Genomic DNA, 14,733 nt, shown 5'->3' with positions numbered 1-14,733 from the left:
TTAACCACTGAGCTATGATGGGAACTCCATTCATTTTTAAATATTCTTTTCTATCATGTTGTATCCTGTGCTAGCAGGGAGAGTAGATATAGCTCCCTATGCTATACAGTAGGACCTTATCATTTATCCATTCTAAATGTAATAGTTTGCATCTACTAACCCCAAGAGTTATGTATTTTAAGTATAAATGGGATGGACATGTGTCCTGTCTTTGATTCAGAAATATATCTCAAGACCCATGTGCATTACTGGTGAAAAATACAACATGAAAGGCTGGAAAGAACTTTAGCACTTTTTTTACCCTCTTTTCCTTGCAGAAGATGTCATTTGCTACCAACACCAAACTGATGCTACCAACACCAAACTGATGCTACCAACACCATACTTGATTGAGTCCCACTCAGTTGAGTCCCATATATGATTGAGTCCCACTCAGTTGAGTATGACTGGATCTAGAGATTTCCTTTTCCACTTAGCTCTTTAATAAAGATCTTCTCAGAAAGCCCCCAACTGGTCGGATGCTGCCCCACCCCCACTTCTGTTTGCTTCCCGGTTGGCTGACTGTAGGGGCTTTAGAGGGTCCCTGTTGTCTTGTTGGATTAGGGGGTTGCTAGCTTTTGAAGCAGGCCTGCTCATTGCCGATTTCCCCTAGGCATTTGTTTTTGAAGCCAAAGCTTCAAAGGCAAGCAACATTTGAAATTCCTCAGCTATTTATCCGGTTGGAGAGGTTAGATGCAGACCGTCAAGAAGCCATTTGTTACTTTCATTGGGTTCCATAGATAAGCAGGAAGCCACCATTTGGAGGAAGACCTGACACCCTGCTTTGAGGAGTGGGGTCTCTTGTAGAGGGTCTGCTTGGGGCCAATGTTTTCACTTGCAATTTCTCAGAAAAAGGCTTTAGGAAAATTGAGTATGGAAATTGCCTTTGTTTGTATGTGTGTATTGTATATACTGTGTTTTTTGTTTATTTGTTTTTTTGGATGATGGGTAGGCAAAGGATTGGGAAGAAGTCTAGGCATTTCCAACCAGTACTAATAGAACAGCCATTTTCAGAGTGTGGCCCAGGGATCCCTGGGGGTTCCGGAAACACTTATAGGATTCAGTAAAGTCAAAACCGTTTTCCTAATAACACTAAGATGTTATTTGACCTTTTCACTTTCATTCTTTCATCAGTGTACTGAGAAGTTTCCGAAGATACCTGACAGGTGGTATTCCAACAGAATGAATCCAAAACCAGGCATGAGAAACTAGCTGTCTCCTATCAGACAGACATAAAGAGAGTGGCAAAAAAAGTAAAACAGTGTCCCCTCTTTTCACTTACTTTTTTAGAAAAATGTAACTACTTTCCATAAAATTATATTTTATGTTAACATGTGATAGGCCTATTATTTTTAAATGAACTAATAATTTTTTGGAAATTTTCTGTTTTATTATAAAGATGGATATATATATATCCCTCTAAAACAAAAGACAGTTTCAGATCCTCAGGATTTTTAAAGAGTAAAGAGGTCCTGACACCAAAGGTTTGAGAACCACAGTAACAGAGCTATCAAAACTCGGTCTAGATCATTGTACAATTATAAATGTAATAAATTCATTGAGTAATATAAAAACAAAACGCACAACTCGGTCTGAATAAAGCCGCAGAAAATCATATATTTCAAAACTAGAAGGATCCTTACAGAGTGATCTGGTCCTGTCCCCTTCATTGTTCAGACAGGCTAAGTATTACCCCTTTTTACAGGTGGGACAATTGAGACCCAGAGGGTTCACAGACTTCCCCAAAGCTCTGTGGCTGTTGAGTGCAGAGTTAGGAAGAGGAGAGAGATGGAGACTGGTGTGGGACCTGGGTCCTTTTCCTTCCGATGCCAGCGTAGCTCTACCCACTCTCCTACTCTGCCAGGGATGTGAATGCTCCTTATTATGAGAACATAAACCAACACGTAGATAAACCTATCTTCCTCCTTTTCTCTTTTTGTTTGTCTATTCGGTTTATCTTTGATAAATTTTTTTGGTGAAGGATCTGAAAGTGCTAGAAAGAACCATTTATTTGCTTAGCTTATTGGGACTGTGGGCTGAAGCTGATGATGTTGACAATGTGGCTTCAGTCCTCTCAAGGCTTGACTTATGCAGGATCTGCTTCCAAACTCACTGGTGTTGCTGTTGGCAAACTGTGGCATACATTCCTGGCCTCGTGGACCTCTTCTTGGGGCAGCTCACAGTATGGCAGCTGGCTTCCCTCAGAGTGAGGAGAGGGAGGGGCTACATTCAGGGAGAAAGGATTCTGCTGGGATGCGTCTGAATTTCAGGAGGCATGAATCTTTGAGAAGCATCTTTTTTTCTTTTCTTTTTTTTTTCCTTTTTAGTGCTGCACTCAAAGCATATGGAGGTTCCCAGGCTAGGAGTCTAATCAGAGCTGCAGCTGTCGGCCTATACCACAGCCACAGCAATGCCAGATCCGAGCCATGTCTGCAACCTATTCCACAGCTCACGACAATGCCGGATCCTTAGCCCACTGAGTGAGGCCAGGGATCGAACCCACAACCTCATGGTTCCTAGTCGGATTCATTTCTGCTGCGCCACGACGGGAACTCCAAGAAGCATCTTAAAGACTGTCTACTACAGCCTCTAACCTGATATCTGGTCCTCTCATCTTGTGTACCCACCTCATCACACAGTGCCTTCCGAGTATAAATAACTTGTGCTCACTAACTTGGGGCCAGTCTAGCACAGAGTTTAAGAGCATGAACTTTGCAGCCTGTCTTTCTGGGTTTGACTCCTAGTTCTACCACTCAATAGCTGATGACCTCGGGAAAGTTACTCTGTACTTTAGTTTCCAATCCATAAAAACGGGGCTGATAACAGTTGCTCTGTGATAGTGATTGCTGTGAAGATCAAGTCAATGCATAGTATGGAGTAAGACAGTGGCTAACATTGAGTAAGCACCGTATGGGTACTTGCAGTGCACAAGGCACAGTGTATAAGTTATCTTACTTATTGCTAATGATATCCCCATGAAGTAGGTATTTGCAGTACATCTGACCAAGAGAAAAACAAAGGTTTGGAGAGTTTAAGCATTTTGCCCATGGTATAATCACTGGCAATTAATAGGACCAGGATTATTTGCCCGGTTTGTATTCCCAGTTGTGGCCTTCTTCTATTCCCTTACATTGGGGAATGGGAAGAAAATGGCCATGTTAATGTTCAAGGAGAGTAAATAAGAATGTACTTGATATACTGTTGATATAATTATGGATTAAAAAGAAGACACTTTTTGATCATCTCTTTGTATACCAATGGGAGTTTTTCTGGGATCAAATTTTACTTTGCAGCCTGGCAGACTCAAAAATAACCAAGCACTTGGGCTATAATTGTTTGCCATGTGATTTTCTCATCCTTTCTATGGTACTTACCTTGCAATTAAATGATCAATAGTTATCCTGTGAGTAGCAAGTATACCTATGAAATTTGTGACCTGGAAAATCAACCATTACAAGAGTGGAAGTGTTAAATGGTCTGGAAATGATCAGGGCCATCAAATCCACACCAAGGGGAAGGTGAGGCTGCCTCCTCCCTTTGACACATTCATCAAGGCACTCAATTCAGAGATACCCAAATAAACTCCTGGGCCGTGAATTGGCACCATCTGCAGGCCTTTCCACTTGGGTGCTGGAGCTGCCTGTGGCCGCGTCTCCTTCCAGGCTGGGAAGCTAATGCTGAACCACACAACGTGTTCAGGAAATATCTGTTAAGTGACCAACTGAAGAACTTTTCAGAGGGCAGAAGGCAATTCTGGAAGAGGAAGTCAGAATAAGGGGAAAGTCATGAGATGGGTATGGCCGCAGTGTTGTTCAGGGGCACAGCGTCAGCCTGGCCGAGCTCGATGGTTTGGGTCAGGACAGTTTAATACTTGGTAGCCTGGGAACTTCAAGGCATTCATCCCCATTCTTCCTCCCCGGTTGAGCCCATCACCCCCTTCACTGCTTTTGGGCTTGACTTGGTATCAGTCTGAGTCTAGGTCACTTGAATGTACTTAGCACTTGAACTGGAAACTCTCTTTCCTACAGAGACAGTTATATCAGCTCTCAGGAGTAGAGGTGACTATATTTGGGTTACTGTTTTAATTAGGACAGTCAGCTCTAACGGAAATGCTCTCAAAGAGAGGTTGGGTGTGTCCATCTCTGCCAATTAGGAAGCGAATTCAAGCTGCCCCCATTCATAGGTGCAATGTTTGTTAAGCCCACAACCTAGTTCACATTGCAAGCCACTCAATACTCACTTGTTCATAGAATTAAAACTCAAGAGAGAGAAACAGAGCTGCTTGGCCCTCTGCTGAAGGGTCTGGTTTTCTCTAACCAGAATGCTCTGAGGGAAAAATTCTAAAGTAGACCTGAGACCAGCAGGTGGGGAGAAGTGGAGGGGAGGATGGGTTTCACCCCTTAAACTAGAAGTGACTCCAGGCAGTCAGGCCCAGAGAGCACATTTGCATTGAGTGTCATATTAGCCATATAGAAAGTTACCTGGCTATTTAATTTCTTTTCTTTGGGTTTTCACGGGTTCACAGTGAAGGGCCTTTAGTGGTTGCATTTGTAATCACTAAGATCACACAACAAGTTGGCACCAGGGCTGAGCTTAGCCTCTCTTCTATTTACATGGTGCCTTTTACATTTTTAAAGTCCTTTCACATACATTTATTTCTCAAAACTAATTATGTAAGAATGATGATTCCCAGGAGTTCCCTGATGGTCTAGTAGTTAGAATTCCATGCTTTCACCACTCTGGCCGAGGCTCAGTCCCTGGTCTGGGATTTGAGATCCCACATCAAGCCACAGCATACCAAGGCCAAAAAAAAAAAAAAAAAGGAGTTATGATCCCTATTTCAAAGATGAGGCAGTTGAGGTTCAGAGTCAGAGTAGCTAACTGGTAATGCTTCCAGTGAGGAGCTGCAACTCTGTCCCTCTTGCCCTCCTATTATGACTTCCTCCAGAAGGACTGCAATTTGTGCCAAAACCAAGGACGGATGTCTGCATAGATGCTGCTATGGGGCTCTGTTATGTGACAGAATGAGAACCCTGGCCATTTTGGGTGTTGGGAGCATCATTTATTGGTCACTCGGACTGGAAATCCCCAGGCAGTGGAGCCTGGGGGACACTCTGCTCTCCCCACGTGGTTCGAGGGCAGCACTCCTGGCATCTATGTAAAACCTCAGGTACGCATTTTCAGACAGCCATTCGCAGGCCACAGAAGTTTCCCCAAGACACTTGGTAAACCTTCCTCAAATCTCTTTTCACTTTGTGTGGGCGGCTGGGTTTCATCAAGAGAGCACTGAAAGCAGCAACCCCAGAAGGGCTGGCTGGGTAAGAGACAGCTCCTGGGACCCCCTTCTCTCCTCCCCTTGCTTGACAATCCCCCTTCCTGAAATGCCATCACAGACACAAACTTCATTTACTATACATGCTTTTTTTTTATTTGCAAGCTCTGCCAGGATGAGGTATTTTGAGATGTTATGAGATACTTTCTCATGATTTGTGTACAGCTGTAGATTCTCAAATTCTGCAGAATTATGTGTGAGGGGGAATCCACGGCTGGCCCTACTGGTTCTCAAAACACACTTAAGAGATGCCAGGCTCACTGGACATTGACACTTAGTTCAGTCACTTTTCCTAATGATTTCTGCAATTAGTACTGAAAGGCAGATAAATTGCAGTTTTTAGAAATGGATGGATGAGAAGTTGGGGGAAAAAAATCTTTCTCTTCAATTTTCATTTATCAAGCCCCAGATCTCCAAAGAAGTTACTGGGCCTTGCTAGTTTCATCTACTTAAAAACAACACAAAGCTGCCCTTTTTTCTTTTTTTTTTTCCTCCATAGAGGGAGCTGCTGGTAGCTAGGGTCAGGGCCGCCAGCACTGTGGCTTTCAGAGATTAACCAGATGGCTTCATAAACAGATTCCCTGGGTGGCGGGGGCAGAGGTGAGGACGGACAATGCAGATGGGGTGTAAGAGCAAAGCTGGAATATCTCTTGAAGACAGAAACAGGAAACAGGGAAGCAAAACATCTGACCTGGTGTTTAAGGAAGGCTAAGTAATGGGGCTACTGGTACCAGACTGTTTGTTTCTATGGAGGACTTCAGGAGACGCGTGTCTGAAGTTCCCATAAGCCTCAGATAGACAAATCCTCTTGTCTTTCTTCCCAAATTTCAAAAACAGTCTATATTACTCAAGAAAAACCACAAAGCTTTGAGCTAGTATTGGTTAGCCCAATTTAAGGTCAGATTTTGCATAGAAGATTCAGACACAGGAAATACCCTGGCGTAAAAGCAATGAAGAGGGCACTGAAATAATACCACCATTTCCACGTCTTCACACCGAGATATGCTATGTCATCGGAGGGTATTTTTATTTTGAAGGTTTGTTTGCAAAATGACTTCAGTGCCTTAGCGTTGACAGAGAGCCTCTATTGTGAAATCCACAGAATGAAAGAAAAGGGAATTTTTCTGTGACCCTGGAGTCTATTCTCAGGAGGAAGCTGCTGGTCCCACTCATGTATTTGTTTCCACAGTTAAACAAAATAGAACATGGGTCTCTTCTGTCACTAGAAGTGGTGTCGAAATTATCCGAAAGAAACCAACACCATCTTACCCTGCATGGTAGTAAACAGATCTTTGGGACAGTATCTTACTATGTGTCTTCTAAAATTTTCTGCCCTTAAAGCATCATTCATCTCTGACAGTTCTGCCAGGTTGATCTGTTAAATTTTAAGCTATTGAATTTTCATAATCCTTTTGTAAATGAATATACTCCCAACTGGCTGTTACTCCTGAGAGAACTAGGGAGCGATGTGAAAAAAAGATGATAATTTATGATAATACAAAGCAGGACCAATTGTTCTTCTTGGATTAAACAGTTCAGAGTTGAACTGAAGTCCAGGGACTTGAATTTCTAATCAGTATTATTCAGTGGTAAAACTTTCTGGTCCAGTTTGATCATTGGAAAAACTTTCATTTAGCAGATAGTAGAGTGCATTTCCTGGGAAGGATTGATTTAAATATATTAGCTATTTCACACAAGATTATTTATTAAAAATTTTAATTATAATAATACATATTAACAGGTGTGTTCTGACTTCAAGTTGAAGAGTCAAAGATATTTCCAAAGACATTTCCATATTAAGTCAACATATCTATAAATTAGAATAAATGACATCATCACAGGAATGGTAACATCAGGGTAATGTTTATCAACAAGGCTTATTTAATAATTTTATGGATCAAACTACTACTTTCAGAGATTCCCCACTCTATATCCAAGCATACATGTTACAAAGCACCCACATTTCACATTAAACACACTATATATGCATAGAGTTTTATGGATTTCTATAAATTAGATTTAAAAATTATATAGTTATTATAACATATTTATTCAAATTTGACTCTAGTTGCTTGGCCGTGATTCATAAATAATTAGAAATCCTTTCTTTTTTATTTTTTTTAATATTTTTTTTTATTTTCCCACTGTACAGCAAGGGGGTCAGGTTATCCTTACATGTATACATTACAATTACATTTTTTCCCCCACCCTTTCTTCTGTTGCAACATGAGTATCTAGACAAAGTTCTCAATGCTATTCAGCAGGATCTCCTTGTAAATCTATTCTAAGTTGTGTCTGATAAGCCCAAGCTCCCGATCCCTCCCACTCCCTCCCCCTCCCATCAGGCAGCCACAAGTCTCTTCTCCAAGTCCATGATTTTCTTTTCTGAGGAGATGTTCATTTGTGCTGGATATTAGATTCCAGTTATAAGTGATATCATATGGTATTTGTCTTTGTCTTTCTGGCTCATTTCACTCAGTATGAGATTCTCTAGTTCCATCCATGTTGCTGCAAATGGCATTATGTCATTCTTTTTTATGGCTGAGTAGTATTCCATTGTGTATATATACCACATCTTTCGAATCCAATCATCCGTCGATGGACATTTAGGTTGTTTCCATGTCCTGGCTATTGTGAATAGTGCTGCAATGAACATGCGGGTGCATGTGTCTCTTTTAAGTAGAGTTTGTCCGGATAGATGCCCAAGAGTGGGATTGTGGGGTCATATGGAAGTTCTATGTATAGATTTCTAAGGTATCTCCAAACTGTTCTCCATAGTGGCTGTACCAGTTTACATTCCCACCAACAGTGCAGGAGGGTTCCCTTTTCTCCACAGCCCCTCCAGCACTTGTTATTTGTGGATTTATTAATGATGGCCATTCTGACTGGTGTGAGGTGGTATCTCATGGTAGTTTTGATTTGCATAGAAATCCTTTCAAATTGAGAAAAATCTAAACTGCAAATTCTTTTCAAATCAAATTCTACTTCTGTACATATTAAGTTTAACAATTGGTGCCATGTTTGCTATATTTGTAGATTTTGAATTAAATATTGATTTAGATTTTGTGATTTTATTTTTGTATTTTGAAACCAATACATTTCTTTTCCCCTAGTCGCTAACATTTCTGTAGAGTCTTGAGAAGCCTTGTGTTCATAACACCTGATATTGACAAATACATTTCTTTAAAGTCATAAAGTATCTAAAAAACTCCTAGAACCTGGAACTTCTTCCTGTATCATTGGTATTTTTTCCTCTTGTCCTCGATAGATTTCACAGGTCCAGGAACTAAGAAGAGTGGCCCTCATATCACAATCCTAGTGACCTACTTGTGGAATTCACACTTCTCATTCTTGAAAACTTAAGCTGTGCTGGGTTAGAAGGTCTGGTTTTGATGAGAGGGGTTGGAGAACTATAGGCAAGGGACCCAGCAAATGTTCTGCTGAATCTGAAGCTATGGTGACCACCCAATCTGTTTAGGTCCCTTATGCTGAGGGACACTTTCAGAACTCGAATTGCTGCTACACAGTGGTGACAGGAAGGACTATGTCTGGAATGAAGGGGTTCACTGCGGTGTCTCAATGCCAACTGTGAATGAGCGAGTGAAGCAACCCTGGTCCAGAAACAATAAAGCCAGCGAGGTTCTCATCCTTAAAGCATGAAGGGCTGAACTGTCACTGCAATGCTGGCTGACGGTGAGGGAAAATGACAAGTGATGGAGGAGGGAGGCGAAAAATACCAGGTATGGCCTTGGCATCATCAGAGACTAGAGTTTGCACCACTACAGCTGTTCAAATGTTTTTATAGAGACCTTGGCTAGCTAACACTTTAAAGATTCTGTCATGGTTTTGACTAAAAGTAAGTCCGGAACAGAACTGAGCAGTGTAAGGGGTAGACTGTCTCTGACAGCTTGTGTACCTTGCTTCATATTATCTTGGCTTACCTTTTTTTTTTTTTTTTTTTTTTTTTTTTTTTTTTTTTAAATTTTATGGCCAACCCACAACATATAGAATTCCCAGGCCAGGGACTGAATCTGAACCACAGCTGGGATCTACACCACAGCTGCAGCAATGCCCAATGCTTTAACCCACTGTGCTGGGCCAGGGATTGAACCCTCACCACCACAATGATCTGAGGTGCTACAGTCAGATTCTTAACGCACTGTGCCATGGCGTTGGCCTGCCTTTTTAATTTCAGCACTGCTGTGGTCACCAGCTGCATATAGGTACATCATGGAAGCACCTTTCTTCAACTGATCCTTATTTTCCTGCTTTCTGTCTTGGATCTTTTCTGTTTGCTCTGTCACAAGAGATGCTCAGCCACAGAAATGTGAGATATTATCACTCTATGCAGAAATTCTTGACTAAGGATGATAGAGTCTTGTGGATAAAAGCCCTTAGCTTCTTTCCTTCAGTTGCACAATCCTAAGTTGCATTTCCACGGACCCTCAGAGAGTCTTGGTGGGACTGACCCCCAGGTTCTTATTGTGATGATTAGTTTGGAGATACACCCTTGTATTGGCTTTCCCTTTTTCTCTGTTTTATTATTCCCAGTTGCCCACATCTCTTCTCTGGGATCACGTCCTAAAATACTTGTACATAAGTCCTTGCCTCAGGCTCTGAATTTGGTGAAATTAAGATTCATACTGTTTTTTTTTTTATCTTTTTTTCTCCTTCTGCACGTGTGCGTGTATGTGTAAAACATAAACTTATACAATTAATTGACTTTAAGACTTTAGAGTGAATGATTGACAGACTAAAATCTCAAACCTGGCTCGTCACTGATATTGCTTGGGAACCTCCCCCTACCCCAAACCTACTATGTTAAAATCTTGAGGGTTGGGATGCAGAACCTGACGTTTTCTTAAAGTTCTACAATTTATTCTATGTCACTTGGGTCTGAGAACTCCTGGTTGAGATGCTCTAGGTCTCTTCTAGTGACAGAATATTGAGAGTCTAGGAGCTTGCAAATACTCTTGAACAGGAGGGAGGTGCATAGGATCATAAATTTCCTTCAGGCAGAGAGAGCCAGAGGAAAGGCAGAAGCACACAAGTTTTTCAAAAGACTCTTTGCTCTGTCACACTTCTGACAAAATTGGCTTGATTTATGTGGGGGTGGCCAAAAGTTTGGTTTGGAGTTATATAAGTGCTTTGTGAAATTACTGGCCTGTTCCCTATTTGAACTTGGTACAGCATTGCTTCAAATGTTCTTTCTCTTCCCTCTCTAGATGTTTATACTCTTTTCTTCATCTTGGAACTATCTATTTGATTTAAAGCTGATCAAGGCCATGACATAGAGAGAAAGGTATGATAATATTTGCTTAAGGTCTCAAGACCATTTTTCAATGTGTAAATTCTGTGATATTTGAAAACTCTTTCTTTAAGGATATCAGCCTAAGAATCACAAGGAGGTCCCCACTGACATGGTCTGAAAGAGACTCTAGAGGATTTTATGAACAAGGCCATTCATCCACTAGGCACTGCAGGTATGGCGCCAAGGTCCTCGGGCTTGATGTGAAGATGGCCCCGTCTAAGAGTGCCTCTCTCACCAGTGCTTTCCTTTCTGAAGGCGTGGCCTGTAGGCCCTTTCAGAGAACACAGCCTAGGGATGGGATCTTGGCTTTATATAACAAGTCCCTTTTAACATTTCCATGTTCCTGAGCCTCCCACTCCCATCCTCCCATCACTCCACCAAGACAGTCTGGTGCATCTCTAACTGCATTTGAATGCCATTGTTGTGTCCAGGCTTCCAGGACACCACCTAGTAGTGTATTAGGAAGAAAGTTAAACCCAGATTCATGGGACCATGGTCTGGTCTCAGTAAAATTCTTCCTTATCCAGACTTAGAGTCAACTTTCAATATCCACTCTCGCCTGCTCCCTCCTTCTGGCACATGTAGCCAGGCTTGTGCCCCTGTTAAAAACATAGGAGCCAGGGACGCAATGGGCCCATCAGAAGTGAAGACGTAGGTAGCCAGGAGGTTGATGACCCTCCCCTAGTGGTCCAGAAGGTCCTGTAATTCTTTGATTTTATATGCAGTTTCCTCCCATAGAAAGGGCTATATTCACTCACTTGATTTATGCTGTAACCTGACTCCAGTTTTTAGTCTGGAGGCCAGGAAATGGAGCAAGGGGATCTTGAGGAAGACCAGCCTCATCCTACAGGGCACTTTCTCCAGGTGAGGTCCTAGTGCTGTTTGCAGGTGAGAAGAGGCTGGTTTCTTCTGGCGGGGAGAGGGAGCTTCTTGCTAGACTGAAAATCAAGAAGGTTCTGAGCATTCCAAGTTTGCAGGCTTATCCACCCAATTATCCCCATCCTGGATTTTTGGACCCTACTCTTCGAGAATCCTGACTTTGTCACAGAGACCTGCTGCAGCTGTGCATTCAGCCTCCTTTTGTAGCCTTTCTAACCTTATTGTTAAATCTTGGATCTGGTTTTCAGCTCAGTCTAGCCTCTGGTGTGGGAGATGAGCCGTATCTCCTAGGTTACACACTACAAAGGAGGTATTTTCACTTTTACATTATATCCTGAAGTTGATAGTTGACTAACTAGGACCTCTCTTTTTCTCTTTATCAAAGAACCTAAAGCCATTGACAAAATGTATGTAACTCCATCAATCCTGAAATTACACTGCCCTCCCATTCAAAGCCTTCCACTACAATATAAGCCAGTCCTTGACCTTCTGCCTGGGCTCCCTCCAGGCTGACCACCAGGGAGAGTCTTAGTACTGGTGATGCTCCTGCACTCCAGGGCTTAGTCTCACCTCCCTTACCACCAGCAGCAGAGCATTTCTGACCCATGAGGGATCCAATTCCAAAATCCTATCCTAAGGGCCTGTTTTCTAGGGGGTACTTCTGAAATTCACTGTCTTAAGTGTGAGCCTGAGGGAAGAACTTACATCCAATTATTTTAGGAAGTGACCCCAAGTCACTTGGGGAAGAGTTTACCAGGCAAGGAGGGGAAGCTAATTCAAGAGGGTATTGTAAACATTTGGTCATCCCCTTGGGAGCCTGGGGCTTGATTCCAATGGGGTCCCTTTGAGGAGCTATGCAGCAGGTGCCTCAGAACATCTACTTAGGAGACAGAGACAGGAATATTTGTCCAATGTATCCACTGTCTCCCTTCCTCCATTAATCAAGGTTTGCTGCATGGAGTGTTAGATCCTCACACTTCCAGGCTTATGCATCTTATGTTAGAAATGCGTGAGGTCTCACATGGCAGGGCAGGGAAGCTCTGGGGCACCTTGAGACAAGGTGTTGTCAGGTTATTCCTACACACGGCTGGTGCCTCATCATTGGCTAGAGTGAAAATATGAACCAGGAAGACATGAGGCAGGACACACATGATGTCCTATCAAGACCCATCCAAGAACCCGTCTGTTAAGCCGAGACCAGAATAGGATATTAAAAACCCATCAATGACATATATCTTATGGGGTGTGTGCTACTCTCTATTTTTAATGTAACTGTAGAAAGACAATCGTATTTTCCTTCCTTTTATTTTTAAAAAATGTTTAAACCAGGGAGATAATAAAATACCCATAGAAGAAGGCCACCTGTGTATTCCAAAAGGAAAATAAAAAAAGATTTAAAAATGGAGAAAGTGACATGAAGGAAAAGCCAATTGCCCAAAGGACTTAGAAGTAAAATCTACCCTTGAATGACAGACTTGAATGACAGACTTGTCCTTCTGTGCTGTGCAAATTCCTCTTCATCCTTCAGGTTCCAGTTCATTTCTCCTCTGTGGTTTTCCAATTCCTCCTACCCTCTCCCACTCAGCAGGTCAGAAATTTCCCCACAGGGTCACTTGCTCTCTTCTCTGTGCTCCCAAAGCCTTTGACACAAGCCTCCGTTCTAGCATCTGTCATGTTGTATAGCAGCTCTTCTGCCTTCGTTATAGATGGGGGCCTCCTCTCATTTTTTTTTTTTTTTTTTTTTTTTACTCCCAGTGCCTTTTCCATTGTCTCATATGAACTAAATTTCTGTCATTCACTCACCAAATCACTTAGCAGATGGCTTTCCAGGGTCTGCCATGTGCTGGGCTCAGCAGGGGAGATTCCATGTTGTAAGACCGAAGTCCTATCCTAGCAGGAGGCAGAGAAATCCAGTGGACAGTCAAGAGGTGACTGATTGAAAGTCCAACCCCCATTGTAAAGTCTGAAGTCCTAATTTCAGCTGTTAGACTGATGGTCCTGAGCTGGCGAAACCCAAGAGGGTGAGCCGGGGAGATAATGGTCCCACCCTCTAGTGAAGACTAGAGTAACCAAGAGGTCGGTGACCCTTCTCTAGGGGTCTGAGCAGACACTTCCCACCTCATGCAGGAACATGTGGGAAGCATCCCAGAGCTGCGGGCCTCTGCCTGAGCCAGAACAAGCCTGGGAGGGACAAGGAGAGGGGGTGTTTGAGTATGGGCCAAATCAGATGCTAAAACCTATCCAGTTGAAATGCTGTCTATTCCCCAGCTTGAGGCAGGACTTAATCCCTTTTCAGCATGAAGTAGCCAGAGCAGTTGTCACCTATTCCCTCAAAGATGTAAAGAAAGTTAAGACAGGAGTGGGGATTGTAACCGAGTCCCTCTAGAACCAAATTCCTTGAGTTTAGGATTAATCTCTCTATCCAAAACTCTATACCCTTTCTTGTCCTACACTTGTTCCCCTCAGGATTGAGGAGTGTCAAAGAAAATGGGGGATTGAAACTGAGCAGGATGCTGTGGGGCCTTCCCAGATATAAAAACCCCTCTATGTCCCCCATTTCTTATTTGTAAAAAAAGGGGGTGTGTGTGGCTTTGGTCTTCTAGGCCTTCCCCAAATTCCAAAGAGTGGGCTCAAGCAGTTAACTATGAGGACAGTAGAGTCGCAGGCCTCTTGATTCCTTCTGATTCCTCCTGAAGGGATGTAGATAACCATCTGACACATATCTGTGTGCTGTTCTCAAGAAACCGAGACCACCCACGCAGGTGGAGGATGACGATGGTACCGTGACCATAAGCACACAGACCCCAGACTGGTTGGAACCAGATTCCCAAAACATCACCCTGTTGCCTAAACACCAGCCAAGCTGAAGAAGGTCCAGGAGCCAATCAGACATTAAGACCCTCTCCCCTAATACTGTCTTTAAAAACCTTTGCCTGAAAGCTGTTACGGAGTTTGGGTCTTTTGAGTATAAGCTGCCCATTCTCCTTGCTTGGTGCTGTGTGTTTAAACCCTTACTTTGCCACAAACACCTGCTGTCAACGTCCAGCTTTCTGTGCTATGGTCACAGGCACCCTTGCTCATTAACACACAGGTGCATTGGGAAACTTGTTTCCCTCATTAGAACAGTAGTTCTTTAGTGCAAGAAGCAATGTAAACAAAATGGGATGGAAGA

At 42.7% G+C, this 14,733-nt stretch overlaps 1 protein-coding gene across 1 annotated transcript in view; it reads left to right on the top strand.

Annotated features, from left to right (window-relative positions):
• The window catches only part of THSD7B (thrombospondin type 1 domain containing 7B), a 1,521,641-nt gene that overhangs the window by 101,034 nt on the left and 1,405,874 nt on the right, over positions 1 to 14,733 (top strand). Inside the window, 1 exon segment of the mRNA XM_021075621.1 lies at positions 10,597 to 10,673. The gene's annotated coding sequence lies outside the window, so the exon portion shown is untranslated.

This window comes from Sus scrofa, chromosome 15 (assembly GCF_000003025.6).
Source record: "Sus scrofa isolate TJ Tabasco breed Duroc chromosome 15, Sscrofa11.1, whole genome shotgun sequence".
In the NCBI taxonomy this organism is placed as follows: Eukaryota; Metazoa; Chordata; class Mammalia; order Artiodactyla; family Suidae; genus Sus; species Sus scrofa.
This window is presented reverse-complemented; position numbering and strand designations above follow the sequence as displayed.